Consider the following 23,586-nt stretch of genomic DNA (forward strand, 5'->3'; position numbering starts at 1 on the left):
AAAAATTCAAGACTCAGCAGGATTCTCGGTGTTTGTGAAGAATCACTCAGTTCACTGTGGATGCCAGCACCAAGCTCCACCCCCCAGTGTCTGTGAATCAACATCTACAGCACCTAAGCTTATCCTTTTCATCAATCAGCAAATATTTGCTGGGAGCTATTCTGTGCTCATCACTGCCCTAGGCTCTGTGAGGGTTTTCCTCGGGCTGTTCCTTCTCCGTCTCCTTCATAGTTTTCTTTTCATCTATCAGGTCATTAAATAAATGCAATGACGACAGCTAACTGAGCTCTTAACATGGTGACTGTTTTCTTTCATTTGGCTGACCATGCAAGTCTTCTTATTTCCACTAGGGGGCAGCACGTCCGCAGGATCAGCCCTGGTCCTGCTCCGTGTGAACAGCAAAGCAAGGACCATCCAGGCCATTACAATAACGTGTGCACCTAGATGGAGAGGAAGCCTGTCAGAATTAGCGAATGTGTGCAAATTTTATGTGCTTGTGTACCTACGTGTGTGGCCGGGTGGATGTATATTCACATCTTAAAAGCTGTGGCAAAGGCATTGTCACTATTTTGTTCAACATGCATTGAGCACCTACCATATGCCAAAACTGGTGCCACTTGCCTTAGTTTTTGTCTTTAATATGAATTTATTTATAATTAGCATTTTATATGAAGAGCAGTGCCAGTGAAATGCATTGAGGTGTATTTGTTTTGACACTTAAGTAAAATAAGCATTTCCCTCTAATCTGTTGACTGCCATTTAATTGGCTTATAAAGCACCTTTTCTATTAAGAATAACGTTTTTAAATTAATTACATTCAGGCAAAACTCTATCTTTTTTTTTTTTTTTTTTTTTTTTTTTTTTTTTTTTCTGAGACGGAGTCTCGCTCTGTCGCCCAGGCTGGAGTGCTGTGGCCGGGTCTCAGCTCACTGCAAGCTCCGCCTCCCAGGTTCACGCCATTCTCCTGCCTCAGCCCCCCGAGTAGCTGGGACTACAGGCGTCCGCCACATCGCCCGGCTAGTTTTTTGTATTTTTTAGTAGAGACGGGGTTTCACCGTGTTAGCCAGGATGGTCTCGATCTCCTGACCTCGTGATCCGCCCGTCTCGGCCTCCCAAAGTGCTGGGATTACAGGCTTGAGCCACCGCGCCCGGCCAAAACTCTATCTTTAATGAGCTGGGGATGAGACAGAAATGCAGGAGGGCATATTAAAATTATTTCCTTGAAGTTAAAACATTCCAGAATTTACCTACAAATTTAAAAAGCATTACCTTCAGCTCCGTTTGTTAATTTGTCCACATGCACCCAGGGTTCTGTGATGCTCTATTTGCATACAGTGATGTGTTTACAAATGGAAGGTGCCAGGCAAAAAGGAGCCCCTCACCAGGTCCAAAATAAGAACTTCTGAGAGTGCTGCCTATGTTGTCCTGGGCTGGGAAGTGGCTACCCACTGCCCAGGGCCAGGGATGAGGGGAGTGAATTACCAAGGGGGGTTCCTGCCCAAGACTGGGGGAGATGGTTGCCATTTCTTTTTGATGGACCAAGGCCAATGCCGCACCTGATTATTTCTGACAAATGAAGAACTCAATAGTGGTCAAGGGCCAGGTGTCTGAGGAATTTTAAAAGATGAGAGAAGGGCCTGGTGCGGTGGCTCACGCCTATAATCCCAGCACTCTGGGATGCCAAGGTGGGTGGATTCTTTGAGCCAAGGAGTTCAAGACTAGTCTGTGTAACATGACGAAACCCTTCTCTACAGAAGAGAAATACAAAAAGACAGCTGGGCAGGTGGCAGGCGCCTATAGTCCCAGCTACTTGGGAAGCTCAGGCAGGAGGATCACTTGAGCCAGGGAGAACAAGGCTAGAGTGAGCTGTGATAGCATCACTGCACTCCAGCCTGGGCCACAGAGCAAGACTGTGTCTTAAAAAAATAAAAAAATAAAAATATGAGACAAGGGGGAAGAAATGGAAAGGGCCACAGAGAAGTTGTAGCCACATCTTGAAGGAATAACAATCAGCCTCAGTCTAGGCGACTTACTGACTCACTCAATCCTGGTGATAGCAACGAGGAGGTAGATATTAGTATGACCATCCCCATTTTTCAGAAGGGAAGTGGATTCACAGAAAGACTGTGTAACTTGTCCATAGCACACAGCTAGTAAGGGAGCTGGATCTGAATTCAGACAGGCAGCTCAGGGTCTCTTATTATCCTCTCTACTACCCTGCTTTTCTGTGTGTGAACCACAAGGAAGACAGGTTTATCAGTCAGTGAAACCTGACTCATGAAAACTTTATGAAAATAATTATGAGGTAAACACTGCGAAGTGTTACCTTCCATGAAATCCAGGTGGTGGGGGTCTTGGGTGTTTGATATATAACTTCCTCAAATTTTGAAATATGTTAATAATTTAAATAATGTATATGCCGATAAGACAATGTAATATAAAATTTACACTTTTAAAAAACTATACATATTGAAAACATTACACTAAGTGAAATAAGCCAGGCACAAAAGAACAAATGCTGCGTTATTCCAGTCATTCTAGGTACTTATGTCAGAGGCATATGAACCAGAGCAATTCCGTCTTGAACAGGGACTGGGTAAAATGAGGCTGAGACCTAATGGGCTGCATTCCCAGACAGTTAGTCATTCTAAGTCACAGGAAGAGACAGGAGGTTGGCACAGGACACAGGTCATGAAGACCTTGCTGATAAAACAGCTTGCAGTAAAAAGCCAGCCAAAACCTACCAAAACCAAGATGGCAACAAGAGTCACCTCTGGTCGTCCTCACTGCTCCACTCCCACCAGCACCAAGAGAGTTTACAAATGCCATGGCAACATGGGGAAGTTACCGTATATGGTCTAATAAGGGGAGGCATAAAAATCCACCCCTTGTTTAGCACATCATCAAGAAATAATCATAAAAATGGGCAACTAGCAGCCCTTGGGGCTGCTCTGCCTGTGGAGTAGCCATTCTTTATTTCTTTACTTTCTTAACAAGCTTGCATTCACTTTACTCTATGAACTTGCACTGAATTCTCTCTTGTGCGAGATCCGAGAACCTTCTCTTGGGGTCTGGATTGAGACTCCATTCCGGGAATATCTTTCTGTTGAACCAGCAAGGGACAACACTGAGGAGAACCCCGACCCAAAGGAAATAGACTGCAGCACTGATTGGCCAACTTTGGGTAAGTAGGGTGCACATACCTGGGTAAAGAATGGGATTGGGTTACAGGCCCAACTTAAGAAAGTTAGAGTCTCTCCTAAGACAAGTGGGCTAAAGGCCCCACTCAATAAAAGGCAAGGACGCTTGACTGAACATGGGTTTGAGGCTCAACATAGGAAGGTTAGAGCCCTTCCTAAGATTTAGGGGGTTAGAGGCCCCACTCAGTAAAGTCCCTCTCAGCTAAGAACGGATTTGGCACTATGGGATGTTAACTGCTATTCTCTTTGGATTAATCTGCCTTGCACTCTTTGCCGATGTTGGGATTCACTCAGGATGGTGGCAGAAATATTAAAGGTAAATATTAGGGAAAGTTATAGGGAATAGTCACAAACCTGTTGGAAGGCCAAAAGATTACACAGCTTGCAATAATTGAACAGACTGAAGGCAGCCGGTTCTTACCTTGGAGTATTAGGTCATAGGGTAAGTACTAGGGACAACAGAGCCTTCCCAGTTAAGTCTGTTTACCCTACCTCCATTAACTAACCTTTGAGCTAGATGGCCCTCTCAGGTGGCGGTTGACCAGGGATATTGCCCCCAATGGTATTTACTTTAAATCGGGGTACCTGAGCTTTAATCATTCCTAGAACTACTCTCTTAACCATGTTAATTATCCACAAGTGTGTTTACTCAAAGCTTCTGTTGTTAATTGTATACCAAATAAATGCCTGGACAAGCAGCAGTGACAAACCTCTCTTGGTGTGCAGGCAGTCGGACACTCAGCTGGATGGGCAAAACAGAATATCTGTGTGTCAGTGTACATTTTATTCATCCATCGTTTGGGTCACGGTCTGCAGGCAGACCCCTGCAGCTGATGCCCTCAAGTGTGAGGAGCAATACTTCATGCTGGTAGCTGGGGGTGACAGAATTAGGCATGTATAGGATCGTGGGACTTAGGGAGCTTTTTCCTCCCTAAAAAAGGAAACTTGAGAGCTGATGGGATGGCTGGAAAAGATCCCTTCATGATTGACAAGGGACCACCTGAAATTTTGATTCAGTGTCGGCTGCAATGGGCATGTCTTTCTCTGGCCTCCCTTGCCTTCCCCACCCTGCCACAGACAATGCTTTTCTCCCTTCCCTTTCCTTTCTTTCTCTGTGCAAATCAGTTGAACCCATGACAAAAATCATTGTTTATCTCGTCTGTAAAGTTTTAATAGAAAAAAGGATTTGTGAGCCTAGTCTTAAGCTGTAGTGAATCTGGTGTGCTCTGTGTGTCTTTCTGTATTGTTCTGTCATAAAGAGGGGTACCTTAGGATAGAACATGGCCTTAGAACCCATAAGCCTACTGTTCAAGATGGCCTAGCAAACTGGTCAGTTATAAACTTTGCTGCAGATGCCTGAAAAAAAAACTGGATGGGGTTTCCCTCCTGTCTTCTATAACAGCTTGCAGTAAAGAAGCCGGCTAAAACCCACCAAAACCAAGATGATGATGAGAGTGACCACTGGTCATGCTCACTACTACACCCCTACCAGCCCCATGACAGTTTACAAATGCCATGGCAATGTCAGAAAGTTATACTATATGGTCTACAAAGGGGAGGCATGAATAATCCACCCCTTGTTTAGCATGTCATCAAAAATAACCATAAAAATGGGCACCAGCAGCCCTCGGGGCTGCTCTGTCTGTGGAGTAGCCATTCTTTTATTCCTCTACTTTTTTTTTTTTTTTTTTGAGACGGAGTCTGGCGCTGTCGCCCAGGCTGGAGTGCAGTGGCCGGATCTCAGCTCACTGCAAGCTCCGCCTCCCGGGTTCACGCCATTCTCCGGCCTCAGCCTCCCGAGTAGCTGGGACTACAGGCGCTGCCACCTCGCCCGGCTATTTTTTGTATTTCTTAGTAGAGACGGGGTTTCACCGTGTTCGCCAGGATGGTCTCGATCTCCTGACCTCGTGATCCGCCCATCTCGGCTTCCCAAAGTGCTGGGATTACAGGCTTGAGCCACCGCGCCCGGCCTTATTCCTCTACTTTCTTAATAAACCTACTTTCACTTTACTGTATGGACTCACCCTGAATTCTTCCTCGCACAAGATCCAAGAACCCTCTCTTGAGATCTAGATTGGTACCCCTTTCCAGTAACACCTAGAGTAGTCAGATTCATAGAGAAAGGAAGTAGAATGTGGTTACCAAGAGCTGGGCGAGGGGAGGATGGGGAGTTGCTGTTTAATGAGCACAGAGTTTCTGTTTGGGGGAATGGGAAAGTTCTAGAGATGGGTAGTGATGTTTGCACAATATTGTGAATGTACTTAATGCCACTCATTGTACATCTAAAGATGGTTAAAATTTTGAATTTTAGTTATGTATATTTTACCACAATTTTAAAATCTATACAAAGAGAAATTTTCTTTACTGAACATTTACTATTTTCAATTTGTTAAACATATATTTTTAAATTAAATTTGGCAATTTCAGAAACACTCTGGGAGCCCTGGGGCTAGGTCAGGCTGCCCTGCAGCACAGCCCCGATGGGCCCCAGGAAACGTGTGGGTACCCGAGTGCCTTCACTTGGTCTGAGCACTATTCTGTGTGCACTGAGGTCTGATGCACATGGGCCTCCCCAGTGGTTGTCAACCTTTTGCTCCTGCATCTCGAACTCTGTGCCACTGTGTGTCCAAGAGAAAAATGAGACAGAAGAGGGGGCTTTGGGATACCAGACATCTGGAAACTCTGACTCCAAAGGGCCTGTGCTGAGCAACATGGAGTTTTACAAAGGACAGAAGCTATCTTGAGGACAGGGAACAAAAGCCAGGGAAGTCTTCCTGGGGTCCTCTACACCAGTCCTTGGGAGAACAGGAGCAGTCCACACACCTGCAGCATCCTGTGCACACTCACACCATGGTCCTTCCAGCCACCAACACCACTGCTCCCAGAAACTCCCTTGGGAAGGTGGCCCATAGGTAATTTATGGTTTGTTTGAAGAATTTCCTGAAAATCTAGTCCATTTACCCCCCTTCTCAGGACCAACAATAGCAGCAATCTAGCCCAAATCCTCACCTCCCTGTGTCCCCTGACCCTAATATGTCCCCAACTTTCCCAATTCTAATCCACCCCCACATAAAAAACTCACTCACTCAGGATTCAACACACTCAATGACCACCACATTTGCTCTCTTTTCTGAGGCACTCCTAAGTCTCAGAATCCCCTTTACTGGGGTATGTAATGAACTTGGCTTTGCCTTAACACCAAGCTGTTTTGGTGGGGTTTGGGGAGCCACCATCCCATCTGATACTCAACTGCTGTGGACAGACACCTCTCAGCAAAGGGGCCGTTACAGGGTGTAGAGTCGGTGATCTTCCTCCAAACTCTAAATCCTTTGGGATTTATGATGGTTAATAGGTAAGAATGAACATATACTCATTTCTCCAACTTAACTATTTTCCAATTCTTGTTCCTTTATTAAACAAACAAGCAAGACAGGAAATTCTTCCTGAGGTTAATTTGATCACCAGCATCAAAAACCTGCTGGGCCCAGCTCCAGGTGAGTGTGAGCACATTCTCTGTCCCAGAGCAATTTCTGTGACTGCTTAGGGTGTTTGTCCCTCCCTTTTCTTATGAACAGGCCCAAATCCACCTAGAAAGAGGGAAGGGGTCATTTGTAGTGCCACCTCAAGGGGACAAGAAACTCTTTCAGCACATCAGGTTACAAGTCTGATGGTCTCAGAGATTGGTTTGCCTGCAAATGACACCTCACAGTCTTCTCTCCTGATCTGGATGGAGCCACCAGCCACAGGGGGGTAGGAGTCCAAGAGCCCTAGGCCTTGTGAATGACTGACTCCATGCCACGTACACATCACCTCTGCCCTGGGCACTCAGCTCATCCGATTTTAAGAGCATAAGATAAGAGAGTGACGACTGCTGAAAGCATCACACTCCATAGATGCAGTTGATGAGGCTGAGGCTTGCAGGCAAGGAGCAAGGAAGCCCAGGAGCTGGTGCATGTATCATTTGAACAGACAAAATAAAGACATACTGAAAAGACCAAGGTGGGAGAGGAAAAAGCCCCGTTATACCCAGCTATGCAACTCACTCACCCCTCTAGAGCTTCATTTTCCTCGTTTGTAAAATGAGGGAAATCGAACACTCCAAGGCCCTTTCTAATTATAAAATTTAAATCCATTGATCTATCTCCAGGCACAGAGTTCACCTCTGAAAAAAACAGCAGGAATATCCATACTCCTGACAACAGGAGCTGAGATGGCCTCTTCTCTACGCTCATGATGGGGGAGCAAAGAGAAGAATGCAAAGAAAATCACTGGGGCGAGTCCTGCCTGTGAAGAGAACACCTCCAGCATGATCCTGGAAGCCTCCTCCTCCAATGCTTGCTGCGCTGGTGAGGCTGCAGAGGGAAGGGCCAGGCACTGCCCAGCGCCCTGGTAGCAGGCAGGGATTTCTACATGGTGAAATAATAGTAACAGGAAAACAGAAGTGGAATTGCTCAGTTGTATTCCACACTTACTGCTTTCTAGGCACCACACAGTTTTATACCCAGCTCATGTAGTTCTTGGCATTTTACCCATGGGAAAGTTGACAGCCAGAAAGGTAAGTGAGTTGTTCAGGATCTCAGAGTTAGTCAGGCTGGAGCAGGTGCCAGCGGACTTCTCTCGGTTTTGGAAACTGTTGCTCTTTCCACTCTCCTACCTCGGCTCCTTGGCAGCTGTGTGACCTTGAGCAAGTTACAAAATCTCTCTGTGCCTCAACTTCTTCATCAATGAGGGCAAAAATACCCAGTTTGTTAGGATTGTTGGAGGGATTAAATGAAGTGCTGAACACATTGATGCCATTATTTTTAATATATTGCCATCATTCTGATTACAGGCACCAGCAGAGCTAAAGAGCATTCAGGGAGGGAAGACCTGCTGGAGGGTCTTGCAGGGAGAGATGGGCCCTGCTACACGGCTCACAGATGGTCAACAGGGCCAGAGTTCAATGTGGTGTCACATGGTGTGGCCTCAGGGGGTTCGAGAAGTCCTACCTGGCCCCTATTAAGCACCCCAAGGACCACGCCCCACCTCTGTTAAAATGCACAACCTCAAGGTTGATCTGCTCTGCAGATCCAGCCTCCTTTCAATCCCCACTCAGCCCCAGTAAAACCTCCACCTGACACCCAGGAAGGACTCGGTAAATTTTCTTTAAGGTGAAACTGGTCGCTTTCTTGCTGAAAACTCTTCACTGTCTCCACGTTGCCTTTCGGACATAGCCTGGGCTCCTCAAAGGCCATTGAGAGGCCTCCCCAATTTGAACCCAACCTGCTTTGCCAGCCTTAGTCTTCATCCAGGAAACCAGAAGACCTTCTGTCTTGGCTCACATCCTCCAGGCAGTGAGAAAGAAGGAAGAAAGACAGAGACAGGCACCATGGGACGTAGAGACCAGGGACACGTGACCATGCCAGCCACTGCCTTGCCACAGCTGGGCACTTTGCAGGCTTGAGAATAAATCTCACCGCCCAGCAGTTATCAGAGCACTGAAGGTGCTGCCCTCATCTCCCACCCCTTGCCTGCCCTGGGCAAAGCTCACCCAACCTCTTGACCCCTGTGGAGGCCTCTTGGGAGCCAGTTTTCAGGGCCTGCTCTGGAGCTGCACCTGTGGCTGTCAGAGGAGGGAGGACCCAGACTGGCAGTGGAACTGTGAGGGTACGAGAGGCTCTCGGTGCAGCTGTGGCTGCAACTGAGGCGAAGTAGAGCAGCCAAGAGCCCTGGAAAGAGGCCAGGTGGAGAGAACCAGAGAAGGTGCTGAGATGGATCTCATACTCCCTGGGCAGCCACAGACCTCTGAGCCTTTGCTTAAATCCCTACCCCCTTGGCAGGGCACAGTAACTCATGGCTATAATTCCAGTGCTTTGGGAGGCCTAGATGGGAGGATCTGGGAGGACTGCTTGAGGCCAGGAGTTTGAGAACAGCCTGGGCAACATAGAGAGATCCCATCTTTTTTTTTTTTTTTTTCATGTTTTTAATTGACCAGTCATGGTGGCAGGCACCTGTGGTCCTAGCTACTCAGAAGACTGAAGCAAGAAGATTGCTTGAGCCCAGTAATTTGAGGCTGCAATGAGCTATGATCATGCTACTGCACTCTAGCCTGGGCAACAGAGCAAGATTTTGTCCCTTAAAAAAAAAAGAAAAGAAAAGAAAACTCCTCTAGTGATCCTTAACCCAACAATTTTCTTCTTCCTAGATTCCTCCCCTCTCCTTGACTTGGCAAGATTCCAAGAGATATCTGCCTTCAATCTGCCTTCGTCCCCTACCCTGGCCTGGTCAGAGGCAGTTCCTCTCACTTCTTTCATTCTGTGGCATTTCCTCTCTGTATCAGTCAGGATCTAACCAAAAAAATAGAAACAACTCGTATATTGAAAACTGTAGACTATAATTCAGGGCACTGGTCACACAGGTGACGGAAGAGTACAGCAGGCAAGCGGCTGATGAGGGTAAACCCGAGATTAGCATTTGCAGGGAGTGACCTCTACCCCTAGGGGCCAAGGTCACGGTGAGAGTGAAGAGTCCCATCCATCCGCAAACTCCCCACTTCCCCTTGCCCACCCTCTGGTCTCCCCCAGGCCTCCCACCGGGCGACCGCAGATCCCAGGTTGTGGGATCAACCCCCCTGCCCCACCACACTGTGCTCCCATTGCTGAGCTGGTCGGTGCTAGGCACTTCGCTTAGGTCATCTCTGTAATCTTCACAACCACCCTGCATGTTTGAGTTTTCATTCCACTGGTAGGAAGACACAGATAACAACCCAACCCACCCCCAAAATAAGAAGCAAGGTGAACCCAGGTCAACTTGAATCTAAAACCCAGGCTGGCTGAGTCCTCCAGAGAACCCCAGTGACTCTGACTTGTCTTTGTCAAGACAGAACCGTAAGGCTCAACGAATGGCTATGGAGCAAATCGGATTCTGAGTCTTTTAGTCATGGCAGAGAAGGATTTGGACAGCTCCCCTCTAAGTGCTATCGAAAAAAAGTAAAGTTGTAAAGTGCAGCCCCCATGGGAGGGGCTGTATACTTCAGAGCCACCTCACTATAAAGCAGGTCCCAGGGCTCACCGGGGTGGGGGACAAACTCCCCAAATGATTCTTAGGCATGCTGGAGTTTGGAATCCACAAAGGAAGAGGACCACTCCTAGTGGGAAAAGAGCACACAAAGACAGTTCTTCCCCAGTCCTGAAGGAGGAAAAAGTGACACCAGGAGGGTAACCCACCCAGGGCCGGGACCCCCAGAGTCCTGGAGCAAGGCCCTGAGAAGCCAGGGGTGCTGACGATGCATTCATGCATTGGGTCATTCACCAGCAAAGATTCAACAAGCACCAAGATGCCAGGCACCGGGAATACGGCTGTGAGCAACGCTGTGGCCCAGCCCTCATAAAACTTGCTGTCCAGTTTCTGCTGCCCCTGCTCCTCCTTTGAGGGCTTCTTGGGGACAAGGTGACCCCTCAGGGACATGATGTGACAGCTGGAAAGGGGAGGAAAGGGGAGGAATGGGAGTAGCAAAAGTCAAGCACCTGGCCCCATAAGGGAGAAGAGCTGTGTGTGTGTGTGTGTATTGCACAGCTATGTGTCTGTGCAACTCTTTGTTATCCTGAAAACTGAAGAGAGTGCATGTGGAAATTTAAAAATTATTTATATTATAAACAGTACATGTGTTTATATAAACTAAAATTGCACACTATGACACGTTTCTAGACAATGCTTTATAACTAATAACCAGAGTTGGAGATATTCAGCGAGGGCGTTGAACCCTGCACAGCCTCTGAGATGTGGGGTCTGTGCAACCCTGGGGTGCCCGGCAGTCACTCCCAAGTCACAGCCTGCATCTGTCTGTGGGTTCCCAGGTCCTGCCACTCTTGAACAGGGCTGTGACGAGGCCACTGGGAGTACAGACTGTCCCAGTCTACACTGTCCCTCCCTGAAGGGGCTGTCGGAGGACTCTATATATCCCACTCTGTTGCCCTGCTGGCTCCAGGCCCAGCACCACTCCCTGACTCTCGGTCCTTTTGTCTCCCACTCTCTGGAGCCCCCAGGACAGATGGAAACCAGCCAACCAAGCACAACAGAAAGGGGGCCCTTCCCTTTCTCTTTCTTCCCCTGTTTTCTCCCTCCTTCTTTCCTCTTTCTTGCATATTAGCATTTTAAAATAAAATACTTTTATCTGATTACAAAAGTAGTATGTATTCATCATAAAAACTCTGGAAGTTTTAGGAAAGCCAGAAAATTAAAAATCACATAATCCCACAGTGGGTTCATGGATTTTTCCTCTCGATTTTGTGTTCTGGCATATGTATATATACCTTCTCCAAAAAGACCCACAATGCACAGAGTTTGGTTTTGAAACTGGCTTTTGTTACTTACAAATGTGCCATGGATGTGCTTTATTTCAGATTACTGTCTACTGTTCTTCAGCTTCTCTCTAAATGGCTACATGGTGTTCTATGGTGTAGAGGCAGGAGAGTTTGTGTTATCAGCGCTGTCCTTAGCACCCTCGCACTTCCAGGGCCCTCCTTTCCATGCTACTTTCCATTCTTCTAGAATGTCCATGAGCTGAGGGCAGGCCCTGGCGAGGAGGAGGGGCAGAGGATCCCCAAATGTCAGGATTCACTCACAGAGCTACACCTACAAAATGGAAAGATGCTTACCACACAACTTTAAATTTGTGGCCTGTTATCAGCCCCCACTGCTGTGGCGTATTATGACTTCACAGTTTTAGAAATCCTGTGATTATCTGTGAACACTACAGTGATTTTGTACTGCACATTTGCATGTAGGTTAAAAGCTTTCATTTCTTACAACTCAATAGCCAAAAACAACAACAGCAAAAAAACCTAATAACCTAATTTTAAAATGGGCAAAGAACCTGAATAGACATTAGTCAAAAGAAGACATACATATGACCAACGGGTATCTGAAAAGATGTCACTAATCATCAGAAAAATACAAATCAAGGCCAGAATGAGGTACCACCTCACACCTCTCAGGATGGCTTTTATCAAAAAGAAAACAAAAGACAATCGTTGTTGGCAAGGTTGTGGAGAAATTGGAACCCTGTACACTGTTGATGGAAATGCAAGATGGTATAACTCCTGTGGAAAAAGTATGGAGAGTCCTCAAAAAATTAAAAATGGGACAACCATACAATCCAGCAATGCTGCTTCTGGGTATTTATCCAAAAGAATTGAAATCAGAATCTTGAAGAGATTTGTGCATTCCCATGTTTCCTGCAGCACTATTCACAACAGCCAAAATGTGGAAACAACCTAAATGTCCATTGGCAGATGAATGGATAATGAACATATCTACATATATATACATATGTATATATACATGTCAAATATATATACATATGTATATATACATGTCAAATATATATACATAAGGAAATCATTCAACATGCAACAACTTGCATGAACCTGAAAGACATTACGCTAAGAGGAATAAACCAGTCACAGAAGGACAAATACTGTGTGATTTCCCTTCTATGATGTGGCTAAAATAGTCAAACTCTGGCCGGGTGCAGTGGCTCACACCTGTAATCCCGACACTTTGGGAGGCCGAGGCGGTTGAGACTAGTCTGACCAACATGGTGAAACCTTGTGTCTACTAAAAATACAAATCAGTCGGGCATAGTAGCACACACCTGTAGTCCCAGCTACTCAGGAGGCTGAGGCAGGAGAATTGCTTTAACCTGGGAGGTGGAGGTTGCAGTGAGCCAAGATCATGCCACTGTATTCCAGCATGGGCAATGAGTGAGATTCCATCTCAAAAAAAATAAAATAAAATAAAATAAAATAAAATAAAATAGTCAAACTCATGGAAGCAAAGGATAGGATCATGGCTGCCAGGGGCTGAGGAGATGAGGAAAAGAGGAATTGCTAATCAACAGGTAAAAAAATTTTAGTTATACTGTCAGAGGCATTTGGACCAGAGCAACTCCGTCTTGAATAGGAGCTGGGTCAAATGAGGCTGAGACCTGCTGGGCTGCATTCCCAGGAAGTGAGACATTTAAGTCACAGGATGAGATAGAAGGTTGGCACAAGATACAGGTCATAAAGACCTTGCTGATAAAACAGTTTGCAGCAAAGAGGTCAGCCAAAACCCAGCAAAACCAAGATGGCGACAAGAATGACCTCTGGTCGTCCTCACTGCTACACCCCCACCTGTGCCATGGCAGTTTACAAATACCATGGCAAAGTCAGGAAGTTACCCTATATGGTCTACAAAGGGGAAATATGAATGATCCACTCCTTGTTTAGCATATAATCAAGAAATAACCATAAAAATGGGCAACCTTGGGGCTACTCTTACTTTCCTTAAAAAATTTCCTTTCACTTTACTGTATGGACTCACGTCAAATTCCTTCTCGTGTGAGATCCAAGAACCCTTTCTTGGGGTCTGGATTGGGACCTCTTTCTGGTAACATCTTTCTGGTGACCACGGAAGGGACAAGGCTAACGTTGGGTAAGGGGTGGGGCCTGGTAACATCTTTCTGGTGCGCCACAGAAGGACAATACTGAGGAGAACCCCAACCCAAAGGAAACAGACAGCAGCACTGATCGGCCAACTGTGGGTTAGTGGGGGGGTTACCCAGGTAAAGGATGGGACTAAGTCAGAAGTCCAACTTAGGAGAGTTACAGTCTCTCCTAAGACAGAGTAGGTTAAAGGCTCCTCTTAATAAAAGGCAAAGACGCTTGACTGAACTTGGGTTTGAGGCCCAACACAGGAAGGTTAGAGTCCTTCCTAAGATTTAGGGAATCAGAAGCCCCTCTCAGTAAAGTCCCTCTCGGCTAAGAATGGGTTTGGCACTATGGGATGTTACCTGCTCTTCTCTTTGGATTAATCTGCCTTGCACTCCTTGCTGACAGCTGGGGGTGACAGAATTAGGCATGTACAGGATCATGGGACTTAGGGAGTTTTTCCTCCCTAAAAGGAGAAACTTGAGAGCTGATGGGACTGCTGGAAAAGATCCCTTCATGACCGACAACTGACGGCCTGAACTTTTTAGTGTCACTTCAATGGGTGGGTCTTCCTCTGGCCTCCCTGAGCTCTTTGCCTTCCCCACCCTTCCACAGGCAAAGCTTTTCTTTCTCTCATTTCCCTTTCTTATCTTTTCTATTACTCAGGGCAACAATCTTGCCCAGAGACCACATGTTGAAACGCCTGGTTGGAGGCTGGGTTCACAATGTCAGGGCCCAACCAGGGGCAAGTTTAAGCCTTGCCAGTGTGATATTGGGTACTAAACAAAGTGGCTAATGTCTATGTTTGGTCACACATATTTTTCTCTGGCCAGAACAGAAAAAGATAATTTTCCTCTGTGTTGCAGCTTGGCCCCTAGGGCTGTGGTACAGCCAGCCGGGTCACTGGGTCTGTTCAGGGAAAGGAAACCCAGAAGCCTGGCATGCTGGTGAAAGGGTAAGAATTTTTTTACTGGACAGACTTCTGTTCTCTCTTTCTGTGCAAATTTGTTGAATTAATGGTAAAAATCACTGTTTATATCTCTGTAAAGTTTTGATTAATAGGAAAAAGGATTCATAAGGCTACTCTTAAGCTGTAGTGAATCTGGTGTGCTTTGTGAGTCTTTCTGTATTGTCCTGTCACAAAGAGGGGTACCTTAGGGAACGTTAGGATAGAATGCGGGTCTCAGAAGCCATAAGCCTGCTTTTCAAGATGGCCCAGCAAACTAGTCAATAATAAACTTTGCTGCAGGTCCCTGAAAAAAACCTGGATGAGGTTTCCTTCTTGTCTTGCATGTCCTTGGGAGCTTGACCTTGTAACCACATGGCAGTACTTTCTCTTGGTCTCTGCCATCACAATAGTAGCCTGGGTTCAGGATTCAATTCCTGGCTTAGGGAGTGAGTTCTTCCTGGTTTAATATCTGTTTGACCTTTACCGTTTGTTGATTTCCTTTCCTTCCATAAACCGTCTTAAATTTTCCTTTCACTAAGCACAGAAATATCAGCCATCTGGCCTGGCTAAAGTTGGGTAATAAAAGATTGAAAAGACTTTTTAAAAAGAGTGCTATGGTTAAAAATCAGCAGCCGGGCATGGTGGCTCATGCCTGTAATCCCAGCACTTTGGGAGGCTGAGGTGGGCAGATCACCTGAGGTCAGGAGTTTGAGACCAGCCTCACCAATATGGTGAATCCCCTACTAAAAAATACAAAAATTAGCCAGCCATGGTAGCAGGCACCTGTAATCCCAGCTACTTGGGAGGCTGAGGCAGGAAAATCGCTTGAACCTGGGAGGTGGAGGTTGCAGTGAGCTGAGATCATGCCATTTCACTCCAGCCTGGATGACAAGAGTGAGACTCTGTCTCAAAAAAAAAAAAAAGTCAGCTTAATTAAAAGTGGATATTCAAGCTCTCACAGCTTGGGACTCCTTGGGAAAAGCAGAGGAGGCACCACAGACCCTGTTTTGGGAAAAACCTCTGTTTTCCTCATGGAACTCCAGGAATTAAAAGTGTATAGATTCCTCTCAAAATCTAAGGATCTGTTTTGTTTTGCATTGTGTGATCTGACATTTTTTACTTTTGGGGGTATCAGAAATTACTTCACATTATGAGAGAAATTTGGTTTGTAATAATTAGGTAAGAAATACAGTTTTGGGGAGGGGCTGATTCCCTCTTTTTGGAATCAAGATTTGATACAAAAATGGGACCCTTAGTTTCTGGAGATTTGTTTTGCCTTCCAGCTGTTCCTGCTTATTAGGCCCTAGAAACTGCACGCTTTTTTTTTTTTTTTTTTTGAGATGGAGTCTCGCTCTGTCACCCAGGCTAGAATGCAGTGGCATGGTCTTGGCTCACTGCAACCTCCACCTCCAGAGTTCAAGAGATTCTCCTGCCTCAGCGTCCCAAGTAGCTGGGATTACAGGTACCCACCACCACACCCGGCTAATTTTTGTATTTTTAATAGAGACGGGGTTTCACCATGTTGGCCAGGCTGGTCTCGAACTCCTGACCTCAGGTGATCTGCCTGCCTTGGCCTCCCAAAGTGCTGGGATTACAGGGATGAGTCACCATGACTGGCCTGCATTCTTTAAAGATAAACTTAAAAACTGGCAAATGAAAAATCTTACAACTACTGGATCTTCTTCTGTCTGTCTGTGTATTTATATGTGTTGTATGTGTGATATGAAAGAGCTTTGATTAATAGGTTTAATAACAATAAGAGCTTAAATTTTGTCAGAAAAGTAAAAAGTGTAATGCCTTTTAGTTCACATGACTTTAGTAATCTTTGGGAAATAAAAACAGCTTTAAAGATTATTGGTAAAATAAGGACATTTGGTCTTCTGTCTGGTATTCTAGACTCCACACCTAACACATAATTAAAATCCCTTACTTACCAAGGTTTTCACCAAAAGTAAAAGTCTCTAAGTGTTAACATTGTAACATGTATTTGAGACTACTAAAAAAAACAGTTTTATATGCAAGGTATAGAAAGTGAAATATGTTTCTGGTAAAAGATTATAAGAAGGCATGGGAATGTGGATTTCTTGCCTAAGTTTAGAGGGTTAGAGGATTGTGTTATGTTAGATAAGATAAAGCTGAACATTTGAACAAATCATGAAAGATTTGTAAAAAATTAATCTTGTAAAAAAATTCTCTGTGTGAACATATTGGCTAAAGTTAAATGGGTGTTATTCAGTTCTTCTGTAAAGTAAACATTGGAATTAAAAGCACAACAGGTTTTTCTTAAAGCAAAAACCTGCTTATAAGCTGCCCTTTAACAAAAATTTATATGGCCGGGCGCGGTGGCTCAAGCCTGTAATCCCAGCACTTTGGGAGGCTGAGACGGGCGCATCACGAGGTCAGGAGATCGAGACCATCCTGGTTACTATGGTGAAACCCCGTCTCTACTAAAAAGTACAAAAAACTAGCCGGGCGAAGTGGCGAGCGCCTGTAGTCCCAGCTACTCGGGAGGCTGAGGCAGGAGAATGGCGTGAACCCGGGAGGCGGAGCTTGTAGTGAGCTGAGATCCAGCCACTGCACTCCAGCCTGGGCGACAGAGCGAAACTCCGTCTCAAAAAAAAAAAAAAAAAAAAAAAAAAAAAAAAAAAAAAAATTTATAAACGTGTTATAAAAGGTTTATGAGAATCTTACTTTATGGTCAAACATTAAAATTGAGTATATGTGTCTATAAAGTTTTATTAAGAATTGGGTTTAACATTAATAGTACACTAACATAAAGGTGAAATTTGGCTTATTTGAGACAAAAATCATACAGGAAGCATTGTCAAATGTGAACTAGTGCTTGGCTTTCTTTGGGATATATTTGTATAAATATGTTATTGGTATGCATTACAAAATTATGTGAAATTTTTGTAATTCTGATAGAACTTAGTGTACATTATCAGTAATAATTATAATTGTTACATAAAATCATTGTATGCCACAGAGGTAATCAAATTTCTTTATCAATCGTGTTTTCAACTGTGGCTGCCCTAAAACATTTTGTCATCCACAGACAATTGTTTTCTTGTTCTAATCTTCTTCAAAAGATGGCTTATAATCAATCAGCTAGAACTCTACTGGGTATTTTTGAATGCAGGTTTCTGATAACTTTGGAAATTATTGGAAATTATGACGTTGGAATAGAGAAAAAAACATTCAGAACTTTCATGGAAAGCTGAAATGTTCATGAATATCAAGCAGAACAGGAGTTAACTGAATGGACTAAACTAAGAGAAGTCTGAAGTAATCTTTTTGACTTGCTTAAAATGTTGCTGATCCTTTGTTTTGTTTTGCAGAGTCAAGGAAACTTATTTTGAGCTATTTACAGCATGTATCAATTAAGGAAAGTATACTCCTTTGAACAACATTTGGAGCATATTTGTTTTTCTCTGATTTCTCCAAAATTTGGAAACTATTTGTGAGTATTCTTAACTTATGGCAATATACTTACTTGCATAAGTGCAATAAAATCTGTTTGGTTTTGTGACAGAACACAACTGAAGAAATTGGTTCTTTTACCAAGGTTTTAACTGGAAAGGTGTGTTTTCTTTAAGGAATCAAACTTGACTTGTAAAGCCAATAAAAACTCCTTTGGAAAACTGGCCTCATGCCTTGTCCACACAGCCTGTGGATAGGGTTCCTGACCTGCTGTAAGTAAAGAATGTCACTTTATGACAGGCCCAGGAGTCCCAAGTTATCTTGAGACTTCAGGAGGAAAGGCATTTGCCCAACTTGTAGATATTTGAGGGTACAAACCCATGGCTGGTCTTGGCTTTAAAAAGAAAATTCTTATCTGAGATTCCTTATGGAACAGAATTCCATCAAAGACAATTTTAAAAGTCAATATGAAAAAGAATTATTTTGGTGTACTTTATACAAATAATCAGGCCAAGTATAATACAGCAAATTAGTCTTATCATGATTTGTCTTTAGTATAAATGGGAAACCGAAGAGAGAAATTATATTTTAAGAACTATGGTACACTTGTTATTAAATTCTAGTCTCATCCTGTTTGTTTGTTTGAGTTTTTTCCCACAATTTAGGCTAACCCTGCTTATCCCTGTAAACCAACCAATAATCTCTGGCTGCTGCTGAAAAGGAACAAAAAGGATGGGTAATGTAAAAATCTGGAGTCAATATTCTAATTCTGGGCACATGGGCAACCCCATATCATCCTGGTTCCAACAGTTGCCCAGTTCATGGAAAGCCTCCTGATTTAGTTTACTTAGGATAATTTTAATTATTTTGCTTTACTCTTGTGGAATATATTCCAGTTGTACTCTTTGTGTAGGAATGCAGAATAAGCTTACTCAATGTTTTCTTAAATTGAACACTTTTTAATCTTCCACATATCACCTTTTGTTGGAACTTAAGAGTTATGAATGGCCCTCAGCATACTAATGCTTTCTGACTGAGCTCCTCTCTACCCTGAATACAAGACACCCTCATAGTTACCCAGGGAATATCATCACCGCTATTCAACCTGAAGAAGTTACAGAAGATGGACCTTTGTCCCTCTGCAATCCTTAGGGGTTCTCTTATAAAAGAGAGGGGGGGATGTCAAAGACATTTGTTTTCTTTCTTTCTTTCTTTTTTGCGATGGAGTCTCACTCTGTCATACAGGCTGGAGTGCAGTGGCATGACCTCAGCTCCCTGCAACCTTCACCTCCTGGATTCAAGTGATTCTCCTGTCTCCATCTTCCAAGTAGCTGGGATTACAGGTGCCTGCCACTATGCTCGCTAATTTTTGTATTTTTAGTAGAGATGGGGTTTTGCATGTTGGACAGGCTGGTCTCGAACTTCTGACACCAAGTGACGCCCACCTCTGCCTCCCAAAGGTCAGAGGTGTTTGAACCAGAGTAACTCCATCTTCAATACAAGCTGAGTAAAATGAGGCTGAGACCTGCTGGGCTGCATTCCCAATAAGTTAAGACATTATTAGTCACAGGATGAGATAGGAAGTCAGCACAAAATACAAGTCATAAAGACCTTGCTGATAAAACAGGATGCAGTAAAGAAGTCAGCCAATACACACCAAGACCAAGATGGCAATGAGAATGACCTCTGGTTGTCCTCACTGGTACACTCCCACCAGCATCATGACAGTTTACAAATGCCATGGCAACATCAGGAAGTCATCATATATGGTCTAAAAAGGGGAGGCATGAATAATCCACCCCTGTTTACCATATAATGAAGAAATCACCATAAAAATGAGCAACCAGAATCCCTCAGGGCTGCTCTGCCTATGGAGTAGCCACTTTGTTATTCCTTTACTTTCCTAATAAACTTGTTTTCACTTTACTGTATCGATTCACTTTGATTTCTTTCTTGTGCGAGATCCAAGAACCCTCTCTTGGGGTCTGGATTGAGGCCCTTTTTTGGTAACAAGTGTGAAAGAAAGTATCTTGGGCCCCCAAAATCACTAAGGAAAACTCAAGCTGGGAACTGCTTAGGGCAAACCTGCCTCCCATTCTATTCAAAGTCACTCCTCCACTCACTGAGATAGGTGCATATATGATTTGCCTCCTTTGGAAAGACTAATCAGAAACTCAAAAGAATGTAACCATTTGTGTATCACCCATCTGTAACCTAGAAGCTCCTTCCCTGCTTCCAGTCTTCCTGCATTTGCTTCAAGTTGTCCCAGCTTTCCAGACCAAACCAATGTACTTCTTACATATATTGATTGATGTCTCATGTCTCCCTCAATGTATAAAACCAAGCTGTGCCCTGACCACCTTCAGCACATGTCGTCAGGACTTCCTGAGGCTGTGTCATGAGCGCATCCTCAACCTTGGCAAAATAAACATTCTAAATTAACTGAGACCTGTCTCAAATTTTCGGGATTCACATTTTGGTAACCATGGGGGGATTCTGAGTGGAGGTGCCCCTGACCTTTGACAAATCTCCTATCAATGCTTGGTACCAGCATGAGCTAACTTTATGGTTCAAACCAATAGGACAATTTGCTGAGGTCTGAGGGCACCCCCTCCAGAGAATCCCTGTTCTCCCAAAATTAGGTTGAGATCTAAAGTTTATTTTGCTGTAAAACTCCTCTTATGATTATTATTATTTTGGAGTTTTACTTGCTTCCAACAGGAAAGTAAGTTTTCCTGCTTCCATGACGATGGAAGGGAGGTCACTCCTTTATGGAGTTTGCGCTTGCTTCCAACAGGGAAGATGAAGGTTTTTTCTGGCTTCTAGGATGGTGGAGACAATCTACAACTGAGACCCATCACTAGGTAAAAAACTGGTTTGGGATTCTGTCTTGCAAATTCTTTTTAAACGACTCAAGTTAGCATTAAGAACCAGCTGGTGTTCATTTCTGCTTACACTTAGAGTGCTCAGAAATAATAAAATTTGTGTGACTATTGTTAGTTTAGCAGCATTTTGTCCTAGCTGAAATATGGTAATAAGATTTAAAAACAAATTTTTTTTGGTTAAAGGAGCTCAACAGCTGAAAGTCAGCTTGATTAAAAGGCTAACATCGAAGGGGTGTGTGTGTGTGTGTGTGTGTGTATGCATGTTTGTATTTAAAAGGCCTTTGTATTTTGGGGGGATTTTTTGTTTTTCTCTCCTAAGACCTTGTCTTTTTTTTTTGAGCCAAAGTTTTATTTTTTTTTTTAATTTTTTCTCAGTTGAATGAATTCTGTTTCCACCTGATTTTTTGACTAAAACAGTACTGCAACAGAGGATACTCTTGGGTTTTTAAGGAAGAATGTAGTTTAGACACTCAGAAATGTCTGTTTAAAAAAAGTGGGGGTCTCCATGAATCTATAAAATGTACTTCCATCAGCAGGCTTAATACATTTTTATATGTATTCGTGTGTTGGGTACAGAATGTTTCACTACTAAATATATATAAAAGAGCTCTAATTAATTGGCTTAAAGAAAAATAAAAGGCTAGATGCAGTGGCTCACACTTGTAATTTCAGTACTTTGGGAGGCTGAGGTGGGCAGATCACGAGGTCAGCAGTTCGAGACCAGCCTGGCCAACATGGTGAAACCCCATCTCTACTAAAAATACAAAAATTAGCTGGGTGTGATGGCACACACCTGTAATCCCAGCTACTTGGGAGGCTGAGGCAGGAGAATTGCTTGCACCTGGGAGGCAGAGGTTGCAGTGAACCGAGATCACGCCACTGCACGCCAGCCTGGGTGACAAAGCAAGACTTCATCTCAAAAACAAACAAACAAACAAAAAATCACTTAAATTAGATACTAAAAAAAAGATCAGTCAAATGCTTTTTCAAGTTTATGTAACTTAAGTAAAATCTTTAATAAATAAGCCGGCTTTAAAATTATTGGTAAAGTAATATTAGAAATGTCTTAAGAATTGCCAGCATACATTTTTGTTTGCATTTATTAATCAGGCAATTTCGTACGTATCCCTACCAAATACTATAAGGTGTCAAAAATTGGCATAGGGGTTACAAAACTATAAACCCAGCCCAAATCAAAATGATCTTTGCTTGTGTAATTTAATAAATAAGACATTGATACAGGTTTAATGAAAATAACTGCATCTTGAATCTAGTAAGATTACCATAGCTTCTAATCTTGTGACTTTAGGCAGCCTAGTCCACAGACAACAAGTAGGTTTGTTTTGGGAAAGGACTGTTACCACCTTTGTTTCAAAGCTAAACTATAAACTAAGTTCCTCCCAACGTTAATTCAGCTTATGCCCAGAAATGAATAAGGATAGGTTGGAAGTTATGAGACACATGAAGCCAATTAGGTGAAATCTTTTTTTTCCTCTTAGTTATAATTTTGCAATGGCAGTTTTAGAACTTTAAATCACGACTATCACAGTTTTCATAAATAATCTACATAAACAACTAAAATAAAATAAGTAAACGAAATGGGACAAATACTTGTAGACAAACTGGTCATAATTTAGAATAGAAAGTTATATTAAATTAAATAATAGATATTTCATTATTTGGGTGTTTTCCAATAAATATATATTGTAGGGAAACATTTCTGCTAAAAAAGAAAAAGAAAGAAAGAAAAACAAGAAGTGTGTCCTTTTTTATATAAAAAAAATGTGAACAAGTTTTGCCTAATGCAAAGCTTATTTAAGAGTTATGTATAAAACAAGGTAAAAGGAACCAGGAAATAAAACATATAAAGAAAGTAATAAAAATAAAGAGCTAATTTTTTTAAGTAAAAAAGCTTAAAGAAAAATAATTTTATATAAGAAAGAATCTTCTATGGTAAATTTAGTTCTAAAATAAAGTAACTGGTTATTTAAAAAGGAGGGATGTTCAGAACAAATCAGAAAGTCTGACAATGTCATGAACAGTCAGTGTAAGTCACAATAAGAGGATCTATATATTAAAAAAATAAAAATAAAAACCTGAAGCTTTTATATAATCAAGCTGTCATATTGTTCTTAAGTTTTGGTTTGCTTAGGAAAAAAAATTGAGATTAAAAAATTTTTTAAATTAAGGTCATTACATCCATGTATCTTCCTGCATATGCTTTTAAAGTCTTTGTAACATTGAGTCACAGAGCTTTTAACTCCTGGGTCTAAAAAGGACACCAAGTCCTGCTAAATCTTAAACACTGACAGCAATTAAAGCCTTATCTTCAGGCCCCATAGAAGATGTCAATCAAAATAAGCTGCATTCCTGAGACACAGGGCAAGAAATGAAAGCTATTCAACTCCTCAAGACTCAGGGACTAATGGGAAAGAGGTGGGTGCATAAGACTGTCAGGGCCGATTTTGAAAGATAAAATAAGTTCAGTTTCTCTATAAATTAATTATTAATATCAAAGGCACATTGATGCAAAACCAGTATATGGAGCCCTGTGTCAGATTAACAAGATTTTCTTGAAGCATTAATCAACTCCTTAATAAAGGTTATAAAGGTTATAAATGACTTATGGAAGTTATATAATGAAGATTGTTTACAAAATTTTAAAAAACTAATGTAATTGG

The sequence above is a fragment of the Papio anubis genome, chromosome 15, assembly GCF_008728515.1.
Source record: "Papio anubis isolate 15944 chromosome 15, Panubis1.0, whole genome shotgun sequence".
Classification (NCBI taxonomy): domain Eukaryota; kingdom Metazoa; phylum Chordata; class Mammalia; order Primates; family Cercopithecidae; genus Papio; species Papio anubis.